This window comes from Ambystoma mexicanum, chromosome 5p, assembly GCF_040938575.1.
Source record: "Ambystoma mexicanum isolate Mex_15411 chromosome 5p, UKY_AmexF1_1, whole genome shotgun sequence".
NCBI classification, from domain to species: domain Eukaryota; kingdom Metazoa; phylum Chordata; class Amphibia; order Caudata; family Ambystomatidae; genus Ambystoma; species Ambystoma mexicanum.
Window position 1 is genome coordinate 144,145,306 of NC_090930.1, and position 16,712 is coordinate 144,162,017.

At 43.6% G+C, this 16,712-nt stretch overlaps 1 protein-coding gene across 2 annotated transcripts in view; it reads left to right on the plus strand.

Annotated features, from left to right (window-relative positions):
- Nucleotides 1–16,712, plus strand: part of ARHGEF9 (Cdc42 guanine nucleotide exchange factor 9) — a 1,787,868-nt gene that overhangs the window by 81,469 nt on the left and 1,689,687 nt on the right. The gene's annotated exons all lie outside the window — the stretch shown is intronic.

Here is a 16,712-nt window from a genome sequence, read left to right on the forward strand (position 1 = left end):
CATACCACAACGTTACAAAAGTGCTCGGACAAGTTGCAATGCAAACTACATTGTACAATATAGACATTTGTTTTAGAGCCTGCGCGCTAGTATTGGAAAATATAGTTTGCATTGCAACTTGTCATAGCACTTTTGTAACACTGTCGGTATGCAAGCTTTTGTTAAACTATTTTAATTCTGCGTAAATTATTCACTATGATATTTGAGTTTTATGCTCAGATTAAAAATGCTTAATTCAATAAAGCACTAATAGTACACCTACAATCTCAAATGTATTGAATGTGATGCCAATATATGTTAATTGAATTTGTACAACGAAATTGCCAAATATATATTGTACTAATACTGATGTACTAACTGATACACAAACGCCTCTGTTTGTGTATCAGTTATTTCTCCCCAGTTCCTACCAACATAGGGGATACCCCTACACTAGAACTCACTCCCTCTCACAATCTGCTCCACCACGACCTTCCCCCCTTTCTACACTTCCCTTAAATCCCTCCTTCTCCACTCTCCTCCTTGAAACCTCCCCCTGTACCCTCTCTGCTCCCCTCCTCATTCTTCCCCTTGATTTTCTCTCTCCCCTTTCCTACCCTCCTCTCTCTCCATTCTATTCCCTCTTCAAACTCTCCACCACCCCTCCCCGACCCACCTATTCCCCCTCCCCTTCAGTTAATTGCTCTTTTCACTGTTTTATCAAATGATTCATGATGTAATTTTGCTTCATCTGTTCCATTGTTGATGTTGTTATGTATTATGTTGTTCCACTGTACAGCGCCTTGGTGTAAAGCGCTCGATAGATCAATAAATCAAATCAAATCAAATCGAATACCCCTCCTGGCAGCACTTGTGTTCACGCCGTTGGCTCCTGTACCCTTGGAAGCAAGACAAGGTAGAGCGGTAAAGCTTTAAAGCCCAGTCTTGCGCTTACGGTAATTAACGCACTACAAAAGATGAATGTCGAAGTGAGTGGGAACGGTCGGGAGCGGTGTTCCACTACTTTTATTATTTTACTGTTAACAGTGCCACTACTTTTTGCAACCATTTCCACCATTCCGGAACGGCTCTTTAAAAAGTTAAAGCACACTTCTCGACTGTACCACCGCATATCAGTTACAGCTAAACAGAAATCTATTTCGAATCAATTGGCTATCAACCAGCATGCACGTCGCCCCTCTCCTTCCTACTCTGTCCCGCGCCAGTCTCACAGTGCCACTACTTTGTTGGTACACTTCTATCCCTGGAATTAATTTCCTGCAGAAGTCTCCACTCCATCCTTGATCTGTTGTGTCATTGTTAGACTGGGCAGAGAAGAGCGTATTCTGCCAGCTCGAAACATTTCTGCTGAATACCAACAAGCAGTGGGTTACTCCACCCCTCCCTACCTGTTATTTCTGTTTAAGGAATGGCAGTAACTAAGATATGGCGCCAGGGATTGCACTTGTGTTCTTTGTGAGTGTGCTATACTATTGTAGTCCCTGCTGTGTTTGCTATGCCACGTGTTTTTGCTATGCTACGTTCTGTAATGCTGTGTTAGATTCTGCTATGCCACGCTATGCCACGGTATGTTCCCTGCAATATGTCGCTGTGCTAGGTAACATTATGTGATGCTTGTTATGGTGTGAATTATATCACAATCCATCTTAACCCCTGAACTGTGCAAACCCCTGCGCACTCTGTCAGCTCGCAATGCTATGAGGCCAAACCAAAGTCATATGAGTGCTTTACAGGTGACATGTAACAGTAACAATTACCCTTTCACTAAATGCAAGCATCCGGGAGCTTGTAGATCGATACCAGAATGCACACGGGCTTTGGTAGAAATATCAAGACTAATGGAAAAGGAGTGACACAACAAAGGACCACGTGTCAACTATGTTTGTGCTCAGATAACCTTTAACTACACTTTAAAAAGACTGGTTCTTAGAGGACGGCAGCATTTCCGAGCTCTCAAGTTTCCTGTGGCCATGTGTGAGAAGGCCATCCAGTCCTGTTTTGGCTTGGAATTCTGGGACTTGTAGTCTACCTAAATTTCAAATTGAAAAGACAATACAGCAACTCGCAGAATCCAAAGAGCAAACAACAGGGCTGGATGGTGTTCTCACACATGCCTACTTTTAAACCCGAGAGTTCTGCCATCTACGGCGCATTTATGTGTCTTTGATGCCCAGATAGTTGTCTGGGATTTCAGCTTAATTTGGCCTGCTGCGCCGAACTTTCCCTGCCCGTTCTTCGAGAACATTCTGCCTCCCCACTTCCTCCACATTATTCCTTCCCTTTCCCTCCCCTGCACACTTTGAGCTCCGTTCCCCCATGCCTCCTCTGAGTGTATGCCCCCTGCCCCGTCACCAGGCTGCAGCATAACGTGGCCTGCTGTTGCATTCATTGCAATGGATCACATGGGGAATTCAGCACGATACCCCTTCACACAATGCCCTTTCCCATCCCAACACAGGACGCTTCTGCTTCCTCCAGTTGTGTACATCCACACGCACCCTGGTGGCGGGAGATGCTAGTCTTGTCTTGGTGTTAACCTTGCATTGGTCTAGGGTTTATAATGGGAAGATTTGGCACTGCAACGTTAAAACCAGGACTGGACTAGCAGCTCCATACTGGAATGGGTCATGTTGGCATGTATACTTTAGCACCCTCAGGGGCACTTATTAACGGTCTTGCTTCTGTCAAAACCGGTAAATTGGGCTTTCTGGGCAGGCATTGCCTGACATTGCACCCACCCTAGGTCACTAATGCTTCATTAATTTACCATTGCTAGTAACCTTATCAGAAAAAGTGTTCCCACCACACTGGCAAGGACTGCTAATCTTTTGGTGCCGTCTTGTTTTGCTGCCGTGTTCCCTACTTCATCAGCCATCCGGCATCTTTTCTTTTACAGTGGATGCAAGTGGATCTGGGTCAAGTGACCTAAGCCACACCCACCCCACTTTCCCAGCATCCCATCCCCACCACCACCACACGTCGGCAACCACGCTGCTCTCTAGCAACATCATGGAGACTGCATTGCAGTATTCTCTCTGCATCACCATAGAGCCCATCAGCACTCCATCATCCACTACTACCCAAAAACGGATGCGTGCCGGTGTCCGCTCAGCAATCAACCACGCAGCAGACATCGCAACCTGATCACCACACGTGACAATGCCATATTTATTACCAAGACCAGGATGCTATTCACCTTGACCCCCATCTTAGATGTCCTCATCCCCAACTCAGAATTTGAATAGCCACAGAATTCTACAATGAGACCGTCCAACCAAGATGGGCGGAGACCTACCCAAATTCTTAAGCCATCATGCTCATTTACCAACTGGATGTAACACAGAAACGGCTACCATCAAGGTGATCAACAATGCCTTTAATATCCTCAATGATGGCTATCCTTGCATCCTGGTTCTGCTTGACGTCTCAGCAGCTTTTGACACGGTTGACCACCAGACACTTACTGACATTCTACACCACTGCATGGGGATCAGCAAGATTGTCCTGAGCTCGTTCAAACCCTACCTTGCTAACCACCACCAATTCAACAAAATTGATTCCTCGAGAACCCAACCCTACCCAGCAGCTGTGGCGTCTCACAGGGACTCATCCTCTCCCCTGGGATCTTCAAACTTTACAAGGAACCACTTAGGACCCTCTTGGCTCCAGACAACATCTACATAAACCAATATGCAGATGACACCCATCTGTACCTCAAGATATCCTCCATTGAAGACATCCACAGTCTTAAAGCATGCCTCACGTTGATCCAGTCCTGGATGCCTAGTGCTTACCTGAAGCTTGTTCCCATCAAGACCGAATTTCTGCTGCTGACCAACAATGCTGAACACCCTGACATCCAGACCTGACTCTCTGCTATTAACCTTGAGGGTCTTGCACCCGATCTTGTCCCTTAGGTTTGGCATTGACAGACACCTCTCCTTCAAGCAGCACATAGCAAGGAAAGCACACATGCCTTGGTATCAACTTTCCTTCCTATTGGAAAGCAAGCTCTTCATCCGACAAAACAACTTCAGATCTGCTGTCCAAGCCTTGGTCGTCTCCCACCTGGATGGTGGTAATGTCCTTCTCGAAAACTGTCCGGAAACTACTCTGGCCCCCATGAGATGGAGCTGCATTCTGCAGCACGACTCATCACAGGACTGCACATTTGATCACATCACACCAACGCTCATCAAACTGCACTGGCTACTGCTGCAAGCACGTATCATGTTCAGACCCTTCCTCCTGCATCATCTAAAAGGCTTTCGTCCCCAAACTATGTCACTGAGAAGCTCAGCATCTCTGGAGGACTACGATCCAACTGAATTAAGGACATGTGCAGACTTGAACTCTGCCAGTGCAGGAAAGACAGAACCAGAAGACAGGCCATCTCTGTCTATGCCCCAAGACTCTGGAACCTCCTCCCTGCAAAACCAGACTTGCCCACTCGCTTCTACATTTCAGGAAGGAGTTCAAAACCCTCCTCTTCAAGGAATGGCTACCCCCTAATGCCTGGGTCCTCACTCCTTCCACCCCGCACCTAACCTGAGACTGGGTGACCTTCTCCCCTAGGTCCACGCTCAATAAATACATTATTATTATTATTATTATTATTATTATTATTATTATTATTATTATTATTAATTATATTAATAATAATCACGTGTTACAACTATATCAGAGCTTCCCTATTCTTTTAGGGCTATTCGTTTTTGGGGTGGAATCACGCATGTGCCATTGTCCTGTTCAGTAATGATGATAACTAACAGAGCTAACTATCCTAGTTGAGCTCACACCTCCATTATAAACCTTCTAACCAATATTCTACTATCCAAAATATTGGAGGGTACAAGCAGGGTCTTGACTAAGCCAATGGCCTAAGCCCAAGGTCATCAAATTATATTTCTTTCCTTGTGTGGCTTAAACACCTGCGCTCCTAACTCTGTATTTAATTCACTCAATGTTTTAATTCCACAACTGTTGAATTAACAAATACAATTATCCGATATGGGATATTTATGATACCAAGACAATTAGTTAAATTCACCACTGTGAATTGAACTAATTGTCTTGGTATCATAAATTAATGCCAAACATGATGTGGGTAATGGAACTTGGTTTATGTGTAATTGACAATTTGTCACTTTGGTTTTTGTTCAAAATGTATTATGGAATGATGATATTGATCGATGTGCGGTCTTCCATTGGTGGTTTTGATTACCTTATTCAATTTCCTATAGTAAACTCAAATGATTTCTGTTATGTAATTTGATTGTGTTGCCACCTGTGTTTATGTTTATTTTTACAATGTTTGGATGTTATCCACCTGCAATTTCAACACATATATACGGGTCATGTGACTGTAAACACTGTTGATCTCCACCCCTGAGGAAGGCCTCAAATGGTCGAAACACACATTGGCAGTTGTTAGATAATAAATCATGATGAATCCCATATTGGATAATTGTATTTGTTAATTCAACAGTTGTGGAATTAAAACATTGATTGAGTTCAATACGGAATTGAGCGCTGGTGTTTGAGCCACACAAGGAAGGCTGTTCAATAATGGACCTGCTTGCAGACATATGTGTTGGCATTTAAGATAATCGCAGCTAGAGTTCTTTTCATTCAAAGTGAACCTCAATATACTTGTGAGAAAACCCAATCATGGCTTTAGTATAATGGAGCTGTACAGTCGGTCCCACGGGAGCTGGCCCCCCAATATACGGTGACCAGACGTCCAGGTTTTCCCGAGACAGTCCTCCGTCCCGGGTCCCCCTGTTTGGGGGGCTACGGTAATTAAAACCGTAATTATTTTTCACAACACTTTCAGAATTTTGAAGTTGGAGGTTTGGCTCGAAACCCCAACCTCTCAGGTACAAGTCAGAACACTTACTGACTTTGCCACAGAAACTGGCTTGGAAAATATTGTACAGCAAGCCATGTAATATCAATTAGAGCTAAGGCTAGTTTTGAATTAACATGCCACGATTCACAGACAAAACTGCACAAATGAGATTATATACAGTTTATAGAAAGGAGAAGTGATGGAAATATGGTTGGGGGTGGTTGTGGGGGCGTGTTGGGGGAGGGACGGTAATTGGTGGGCTGCGATGGGGTAGTCCCTCTTTTATATTGTTGGCCGTCCCGTTTTTTTGTTTTGAAAACCTGGTCACCCTACCCCAATATTGCCTTGCATTTGGCCGTGGCCTGAGCAGATAGCCCAGAGATTAATGGAATTCCACATCCGGTGCCAGGCCAGGGCAGCACTGGTGCATTGTTCTGTATCCTGGGTTTTCTCCTGGTCTGCCCGGGTCCTGCCCTCTAAGGGGCCCTTTGCATTCCAGCCCTCTGCCCAGACACGGCTCTGCCGGATGCCGGGTCAGCGGCAGGCAGGGGGAGTAATGCTGCGCGTGAACGGCAGGTCAGCCCGGGCGCAGCACCAGGAAGGCGGTGTCCTTTCAGGCTGCAGCCTCGAGTTATGCGCTTACTATGAAAACCTGGAATGCGGGACAATGATGCTCAGTGGCGATGACCAGATTGGAATGGGAGGGTGCCCCGAATGGCTGGGGCGGTTCAAAGCTCATGTATGTGAAGAGGTTCCAGGTTGATTGGTTGTTTACCTTCGTCCTCTGCCGCCCTTCCACCTATAGGCCTACAAGTCCCGACATGCAAAGTGCTCTAGGCAATGAAGTCAGGACTGTCTGTAGACGTGATCACGTGATAGCTAGTTTGGGCAAATAAAGTCACAAGCTAGGACATCTCTCAAACTTCACGAAGGCCAGTCAGCTGCTAACCTTGATTGCATGATCACACGATATCCCCATGTTAAGTATAGTTTGCATTTTATCCATGTATGCAGCACTTAACCCCCAAAATACAGAGAGCTGGGTATGAGCTAGACTGCGGGTGCTTAAGGAGGTTAAATCCTTTGGGGAGGATGCAGAAAGAAGTAACTAGGGGGTTAACTAGAGGTTTGGCGTTATTACCTGCCAGGCCTCAAAATGTGGGTATTGGCATAGTTGACCTAATGCCAACTTGACCTACTCCCATCTGACTGCATCTTTTTGACCTAATTTTGTAGATTAAACAGTCCACTTTAATTATGTTGAGGTGGGTTTCCCTCCGCAGTAGGTCAAAAAGAATTAAAGAAAATTGCTTAAATGGGCAGTAGGTCAAGTTTTTTAGGTCAAACAACCCATATCCAAAATATGCACTCACCACTAGCCATTGGCTTGTGTTAGTTTACTCTATGTGAGTAAAACGCTGTGTGTATGTGTAGAATTGAGATGGCGAGTGATGTTTTATGACTGTCTAGTAGTTTGTTACTTGACATTTTCCAAACTCATTTACTTTGACTGCGTGCAGGAAATACCCGGGAACCCCTGAAAGGTCCAAATGATTCCAAGGGATGTGGACCTTGCGGTTATTTCCCGTTTTGGAATCAGAAAATGAACATCAGCAATAACGCTCTGGCTGCACTGACATACCACGTGCCTGGTTAAGGTCAATGCTTCGTAAAGCCATGTCAATAACTTATCGTCACGCTTCTCTTCTTTCCATTTAGTTTCTTGGCTATTTCTCGCCTCTATTTTTCCATATTAAACATTGATCCTAATTCGTTTTATCCTTGCAATTCTTTATTCCTCCATTTTGTATCCATTGTATTGTGTGTTGTTATACCTTATTTTTTTTTTCGTTGTCCTACTACCTTTTTTTGAAAGTTTAGTACACGGTCTGAGAGTTTCTATCTATTGATAGTCAACCCGTTGGGTATCTGCAATGAAGCTGTGCATGAAAAAAGAATATACAATGAATTTGAGTGGACAGTCCAAGGGAAACCTGAAGGACCGGATCCTGAGGTCAATCCCAAAACCACCTTTAGTGACCACTTTTATTCATCCATCCTCCAACACTAGAGCCTGGATGTCTACCCAACATGCAGCCTCTTGGAGATCCATGGAGGCCAAGCTTTGGTAGTCCCCTCCTCATGGCGAAGACCATCATTCACAATCAACGCGTGAACCAGGATGCACATCAAGTTAACACCTTGGCCACAGTAAAGACCAACTTGTGGCCCTTCCAACCATCCAGCGTTGCCTGGGAGAACCACAGGATCCCTCACTTCAATAATCCCATTGCATCTCAACACACACTGATTCACCACATTTGCAACTCCAGCACTTCTCATCCAGAGAGAGAAAGAGGTGCGGATATACTCAATACCCAATGTTTAACACACTCCTCAATGCGTAGCCAGCCTCACACAGGTTATCATCTTACATTTTCCCTTTGAAGACCATTCCCTCTGCTTCCGAGCTCTCACTAAATCCTGGCTTATTCACTTCCCCCCTCCTGTGGTCCTCCAGACAGCTGCCGTTACTGCCCCCAACAAGCACAGGGACACTGGGAAGGATGCTGGCAAAGTGCATATCACCTTTAACAACATTCCAACCCATCAAATTCAGTGACAACACTTTATTAAAGGGACGTTATAGTTACAAGTAAAAATAAAAAAAAAAACAAGAAATTCACCGGTTATGGTAAGCTATGCAACCATAACTCATGCCACCACCATGCACTGCTAACACTAACACCCAGGAATCTTATACCCAAATCCTGTTTGCCAACAACTCCTAGAAAGTGTTCCAAATCTACAAGGAATGGACCTATCCCAAATGGTGCCTTCCTTTCTTAGCCCACCGCAGCAACTCAGTGATCGATTGATCACCTCCTTCTAGTGTAAGATTGATCCACTGCACGCAGCTCCCGCTTTCAAATGGCACCTCAACCGGTGCTTCTCAGCCCGTCGCTGTGATATTATCTGTTATCTCCCCAGTCGCAAGAAAGAAGGTTTTGAAGTCCAGGATACAGTCAAGTCATCTACCCCACCATCTGATATCGGCAATGGCAGAGTACCCAAAAGTGCTGTGCCGTGATCATGCTTCTCCTGGCGGACACCATCAATGCCTCCATTAGCTCTCGCATGGCTCTGTCAAAACAGAACATGGCACCATCACATTAATCCTCTTGAAGGACTAACTACCGTCCTATCTCTGGACTCCGGTGTACGGATTGAGCTTTGATTGTTTCCATCATCACCCAACTCACGAGCACATCTGGAAATGCATAACCTCCTATAGGAGAACCAACCCACATATCACTGGCACACAGTAAGTGACAACTCCCCCAAGATCTAAAATTACAAGTTTGGCAATCAGGAAGTTGCCTTTGACACAAACCTATTGTTTGAACCCTGGGTCAATGTTGCCACAAAATCTGCACTTGATCAGCTTCTGAACCCTGAGAGGAATCCCCCTCCTCTAACAGCCTGTCACAAGATTGCACAGATGCATTCCATGGAATTTGCTAATACACAGTATCTTAATTCTGGTACAATTTGTGATATTGCATCTGTGTGGCTTTGGTATGCAATGCGCATTATTTTGAACTGGAGGCTTCCAGCCCTTTACGATGAGTGGCGGTGCCCTGGAGATAGATGGGGATGCAGATTTTATTCATACATCAATAATCAAGGCGACACAAATAGTTAGGCAAAGTTTGTCTATTTTGAGGTCAAATATCTTAAAATAGGGAGTACAATGAACATCAGCAATTGCTCGATACTCTGACTCTAACTACTTCATAAAAAACATGGGCTTTTGTACCCAAAAATGGTCATCACTGACGTGCTGACCTGCGTAATTACCAACGTCATCCTACGTGGCAAACTACTAAAACCTATCAGGAGGTGGGATTGGTTCTAAGTGAATAACTAAGCATAGGTTCTATATCTGTATAGAGTAATAGAGAGAGGTAATTGGATAGTTACCATCAGGTGGGGCAACTAAGCCCTCCCTTCAAAATGGTCACTATGAGCGTCACTAAATGTACGATGTCCCATTGGCTACACACACTATAGGACCCCCAACTATGTGGTCACCTACAATTTGTTGGCTTCTAACCCCATCAGTACTTTTCCTACCTATGCTAGCAGCACATAGACTGAAAAACCAGGTGCGGATAAGCTCGTCTTTGCACCAGCTTCCCACCAATTAAAATATCATACATCATCACCTAAATGGTCCAGTGTGAATTAGCACTTTGAAGTTGGCCTTGAGTTTGTACTGTTCTCTGAGGATTTTTAAGGAGTATAGGCACTAGCCGTCTTCCGTGCATAGGTATGATCCTCTCACTCATCCAACTTCCCTCTATCACATGACTGGACACCATGAAATGTAGTCTTTTTTTGTGTTTGATTTTATTTTCAATAGTCCTCTGACGTCTTTTTGCTTGACCTTTCTGAACAGGAGCTTCGGTTCTTTCACGTTAATTGTATCCAATGTCAGCCAACTCCAGTTTGATAAGACCTTGGCTTTCTTGGCTCAGTGAACTCCGTAGCTGAGCTCTTATTCTATTTAATTCAATTGCTTTTCTCAACTGCAACACTGAATGAGGCCTCCTCGCCTTGTTCAGTACTGCTTTATGCATAGTGGAAACATTTATCCTTTACTTGTCCATAAGTATCTATAGAGGTATAAATGTATATGTTGGTGCTTGATGCGGTCTACTCTATTTAAAAGCATGTAGCAATGCTTCATGATTGCTTTGCTGCTTGCGTTTCATTGCATCTGTACACATTTAAACTATCTAAGTATCTTCATCAGGTCTGCGGCATACGTCTTGTCATCTTGATCCCAAGATGTCACTTATTCTTGGTACTTCTTTGTTCTTTATAAATTGTCTGCCTCTCTGGTCTGGTTATCTTTTTATATGGGTGACGATTCAACTTTGTATGACGTCACCATTCATCTTTGTCATTTAGTTTCTTTGTTTCTTCAGGAATCTTGTTCAAATGGCCATCATATTGTCTTGGATGCAAGTATGGTTTCCTCAATGGTTACTTTACCTCCCATATTCTCCTAGGTATAGGTATTCTTATGGGTACTGCACAGAGTCCACGCTCTTCTCTTTGCTGGTTTAACTGTTCAGTATACGTCACATACTTTGGTTCATACATTTCAGGTAATGTAGGCGGGGCAGTTGGAGTGGGGGTACTTGGCTCCTCCTCTACAATTTAGTTATACAGCATTTTACAAATCCAAAGGATAAATCATATTTCAGCATAAAAAGTTATAGAAAACAATTGGCAACACATGTTTCCCCGTTGATCCTTGAGTGCTTCATCGGGGCTGAACTTACAAGGGCAACAAAGCAGTAATTCAGTGAATGGTTTACAAATATTTAAGCATAAACAAATATGTTTGTAGCAAGTATTAGCTCTGATCATTACCTGTGCCTCTGGTGGCCGACCAAGTGTAGTATTATTGTGTCACCTTAGTCAGGTCTCTGCTCGACTACTGCAATCGATTTTATTTAAGGTTCCTTATGGAAGCACTGTTTTGCCTACATTGTGTACAGATCTTCACTGCCATGTTTATCCTTGACTGAAATACTCAGGTCATCAAGCCCCATCCCTAAAGTCACTGCAGTGGGTACCTGTGAAGAAGAGAATTTCCGTCAAGGCGATTTGCCCAATACACAAAGCATAATATGGAAATGCACCACTCCACCTCAGCAAAGTGTTCCGTCTTTGCCAACCTACCAGTCACCTAGTGTTGGGATATCAAAACCCACAGATCTCACCAGCCAACATACAAAAGGTTTGTCAGTAGATCTCAGATCGCTCTGCCGCCCAGGATCTTCCCAGTAGGGCTCCCTTTCAGGTATAGCTTAGATTCCAGTCTCACAGCCCTGGTCTTAAGAAGTCTCGCAGGACATGCGTGTTACAGATTTGCTGACTCCTCCTGTACTCTCATGCTTGCATGCCACTTTAAATGAACCTAGATTTGAGGCTCTCCAAAAAGAAAAGCTTCTAATCTAAAACCAAGGTAAGAGACCAAACAGTCCAACATTACACTCAGTTTTTTATATACATGCCTACACTAGAAAGCAGCACTACCGCACATCTAGAGTAGAAATACCAATTGAATAAGAAAGTTATATGTAAATATAATGTATGGTTTTTCTCTGATTCCAACACTTCCAACACTTGCGGGTGGTGTTAAAGAAAATCAAGTGAAATGTATATCACAATGTATACGGCAATCCGGATTGGGTGTTATTGCCACAATAACAAGTAATGTTATTAATACTACAACATTCCCACCGCATATGCCAAGGACCTCAAAAGTATACTTTTGTGGTCTCAATCACACTATTCAATCAACCACTCCGTTAGTAGTGATGGAGGTATTTTACGTGTTACAAACCAATACCCCAGGATGACACATTAAAAAAAGGACATGCATAGGAAATGGTTCACATAGACATCTATATCAACAGAAACCTATTGATCGAAACAACAATGAGTTAGCAAAGTACTCATCTTTGTGGGATTAGTAACATTGCATGTCAAATTGACGTAGTCACATTTCAAAAACAAAGAAGACAGTATGAGCACAGACAACAATACAACAATAGGTACCAGCAGTACTATCCAAACAAACAAACAAATAAACAAACACACAAACAAACAAGCTGCATTATTCCTTTATTCTTAAACTGCAGCCAACCACCTGTGGCGTAGTACATCTAAAGACCTCATAACAGTGTTACAAGTCACCACACCATAACCACATAAGGTGCAAATATTCAAGCATACTTTTACCATTCAATTCTGCTCTCATTACCTTTTCTTTTTTTTATTAATAAGCTCAAGGGTTTCATTTGTCCTATTAATATGAGTTTTACGTGCAGTGTTTAAGATTGTTGTAGTCCCACTCATTCATTTCTTATAGTGGTCCCCATAAAAGGAAAAGACATTGCTATGTCTTCCACAGGCCACCCCTGTGACCAGGGGCAGGTGGGCTCTGGGCATGCAACGTTCCCTGCTCTCTCCTTGCCTCCAATCCTTGTCCGTAATTTGAGGGGGGTCAGAGGATCCAGCTTCAGAAATGTTGTCTCGCCGGGATATTGGCATAACATAGTTTGAAGACCACTACCCTAGGGTCTGTGCATGGTCCACTGCTCGTTCTCATCTACACCACTCCTTGTGCTCCTATTATCTCATTTTTTGATCATTCGAAGAATGTTAGACTTCGGGATTCACGTGGAGTCACAGCTCTTGTGTTCTTCTCTTCTGTTTTATGATCTGACTCTATGCTCTCTATTTGCCGCTAAAGTTTGGATGACTTCTCACTCCCTTCATCCAAACTCCAATTGAGCAAATATGCTGTTGTTCCCAACTTTTTCTCCCACACTTGTCTTCCTCCATCTGCTATTTTATACATTTCTCACCCCTCTCCCATCCTCTAGGCATCATCTTTGAGACCGCCCTTTGTTTTTCTTGTCATATCTCGCCTCTTGCTCACAGTTGCTCATATCAACTATACAATATCCGCATAGTTCATCCTTTTGCTTTCTTGTTCTTCTTCTAGAACTCTCTTCCTTACTTGAATTTTTCTCTCGACTTGATCACTGTGCTTCTCGTTTTTATTGGTCTTCCTGCATTTGTTGTGGCCCTGCTGCAATCAGTCTTCAACTCTGCTTCTCGGGTTCTCTAGAAGCCGTCTTCTATGGTGCAGGCCTCTCCCGGCCACGCTCTTTCTAGTCATGTCATGTCATGTTTCTCTTGATTTGTGTAGTCTCTAAATGCTTCTGTGGCTTTGTCCCTCCCTGTGTCTACCCTCTCTTCGCTCTTTATGTACCTTCTCTGTACCTGTGCTCTTTGTCCTAGGCCTCTGTTGCTTTTCTTACTTCTTTGCTCTTTTCACACTCTTGCACTCTCTGTGCACTCTGCCTCTTCCGCTCTTCACAGAAAGCTCACTTGTTGTAGTATTCTTTACATTTATCTACTGTTGGGTTTATCCTTTGTCTGTTTTTCCTCTTACATGTCTCCAGTTGGTTGGTATCTGTTTTTACATTATTATTTGCAGATACACATAACCCTACTATAATAGGTAGAACAAGTAACAAAGTCATACATTGAAACAAGGAGAACCAAGAATACATTCAAGTAATGATTAGTCTAAAACAAATTCTGATGAATGACACTTTTTGCTACATCTACTCACACTGCTTTTAGTGATGTTGCTAGCAGTTGTAATTATTCTACTACTATTGTTAATATAACTATTGCTATTACTACTGGTACTATAACTTGTGGTTGTAGTAGAACTACTACTTGTTGTAGTAGTGGTATCCATTCTACAACTATTACTGCTAATAATAACAGTATTGGTGGTGGTAGTCCTACTTCGTCTCATTCTACTACTTGTAGTACTAATACTATGTATTGGTACTCCTACTTGTAATACTACAAAGGGTAGTACTATTTGTAGATTTTCTACTACTGTTTCTACTACTGTCACTGGTAGTAATGACATGACTTCTACTCATTATAGAACTGGTACTCTACTGGTAACACTATTAATATTATTATATTATTACTGCCACTTGTACTTTAGTTGTGCCAATGCCATTAGTAGCAGTAGTAATAGTATAGTGCAGTGATCTTAAAACTTTTTTGGCTGGGGCCCTCCCGGAGTAAAGTTTGGGCAGGCCGGGACCCCCACAAATACCAAATGGACAGTATGTATGATATGATAAGTTATTTATAACGCGCTTAATACCCAAAGGTTTCTAAGCGCGGACCCAGGGATTGAACTTGTGTTGCTTCATATCGTCGTGATTCCAAGGCGAGCACGCTGCTGCTGAGCTATCCTCCCAGGCTGTCACCACTATTACGTGCTGTCACAACACCCTACTCCCAGTATAGTCTGTGGGCTCCCCCACATGCTCCCATCACAGTTGCTGTGCTCCCTCAACCCACTCCTACCCAGTACCTGGGCTCTCCCCACCCCATCACACACCATGGGCTCCTCCCCCCGCTCCCACCACTATCCCATCGTTCCCGCCCATCCTGCTCCCACCACAGTCCCTAGGCTGCCCCCATCTTGTTCCCAACACAGTCCGAGGGACAGTGGCGGCTGGTGAATTTTTGAAGTGGAGGGTCATAACTATTTCCCACAAAAATGCCTTATCGACCAAGCGCAGTGAGGGAGCCTGAACCAATCAAGGGGAGATCGGGGGGTTTTCCCCTGTGATTTAAAAAATAATAATAATGGGTTAAAATGTTGCATTTTAGAGCATACTTTAAAAAAGAAATGGGTAAATAGCCAACCAGTTTGCAATTGGTGCTGGGTGGCACAGGGGGCAGGCATGACATTTTTTACTGGACATCTATGATAGATGGCCAGTAATAAAATACCATCCCTGTTCCCTGGGCCCCACTGGGCCTAACGCAATCAACATGATTATGTGTGTATGCAAGGCAATGGGGTGCCAAGGGGGAAAGCATGGTATTTTTGACTGGACATCTATGATAGAAATCCAGTAAAAAAATACCATCCCTGTTCCCTGGGCTCCACAGCGCCCCAGAAGGATAGCTGATTTTGGCAGGTGGGTAGGGGAATTGTGCAACAAAGGCATTTAGGTATTTTTAAAATACCTTTGTTGTACAACCCTCCTTCCCCCTCTATCCACCACTTGCCAAAATCAGCTCAATGGACCAAAACAAACTAACACACACACACACACACACACACACACACACTCATACAGCAATCACTCTATCATTCACACGAGCATCCATCACCATACACTCACTCATAACACAAGCATACACACATCCATACACATGTTTACATTTTAAAAAATGAACATAAACGTACCTTCTGTATTGGCCTGCATGTGAGTGCTGAAACGCCCTGCTCTATGCTGCTCTGTCCATATGTGCTCCCCCTCGCACATGCAGACATGCAGTGCCCCAGCCAGCATTTCCAATGAGCTCTGCAATGCTGGCGAAGCAAAACGCCCCAGACTTGCATGGCTCAGTGAGCATGTGCGGCTGGGGCACTGAACTGAACTGCCAAAGAGAAAGGGAAAGCAAAATAGTTGGCCACTGTGGGGCAGTTTGATGAGTTACTTCACTATGCAGTTAGATTTTGACCATTGAGCAGTTAGTAATTTTGCCCATTGTTGCTGAATACATATTATTTAAATATCACAATTTACTTACATTTTAACACAAAGCACCCCCTCAGGTACTACTCAAAAAGTCTGTGACTAAAGGAATGAATATCCATTTACAACTCCGGCCCACTTTTTCATTGGTGCTGAGACAGTTTCATGCTTCTGTCCGACTATGTGAGCCTCCCCTGCCATTTCTGCCAATCTAAAAAAAGAATTAAAAAAAATAATAATTTAGAATTCTTTTCTTTTCTTTAGATTTCATGCTGACCTCTCACGGCCCCCCAGCGATGCGGCCCCCTGCATGGCTGAACCCCACAGTTTGAATACCACTGGTATAGTGCAAGAGGCAGTAGTAATAATATCAATAGTGTAAATTGTACCAGTACTAATAATACCAGTTAATAGTGCCAGTACTGCTACCAATGGCACTATCACCACCACGACTACTGCTACTACAGTACTACTACTCCTGATTGTTTTACTGCTTCTATTAGTATTAATAAATGCACAGCAAGTAGCATCAACATAGTTTTAGGGCCCGATTCATGGAATTCATTGTGTGGGAAATAGAGTACTTATGTGCCAAACTGCGTGCAAATCTGTGTTCGCCGATGAATGGAATCGACTGTGCAGGACTTTCTTGGGCCTAGTGTGGCGTTTGCGGACGCCCAGAA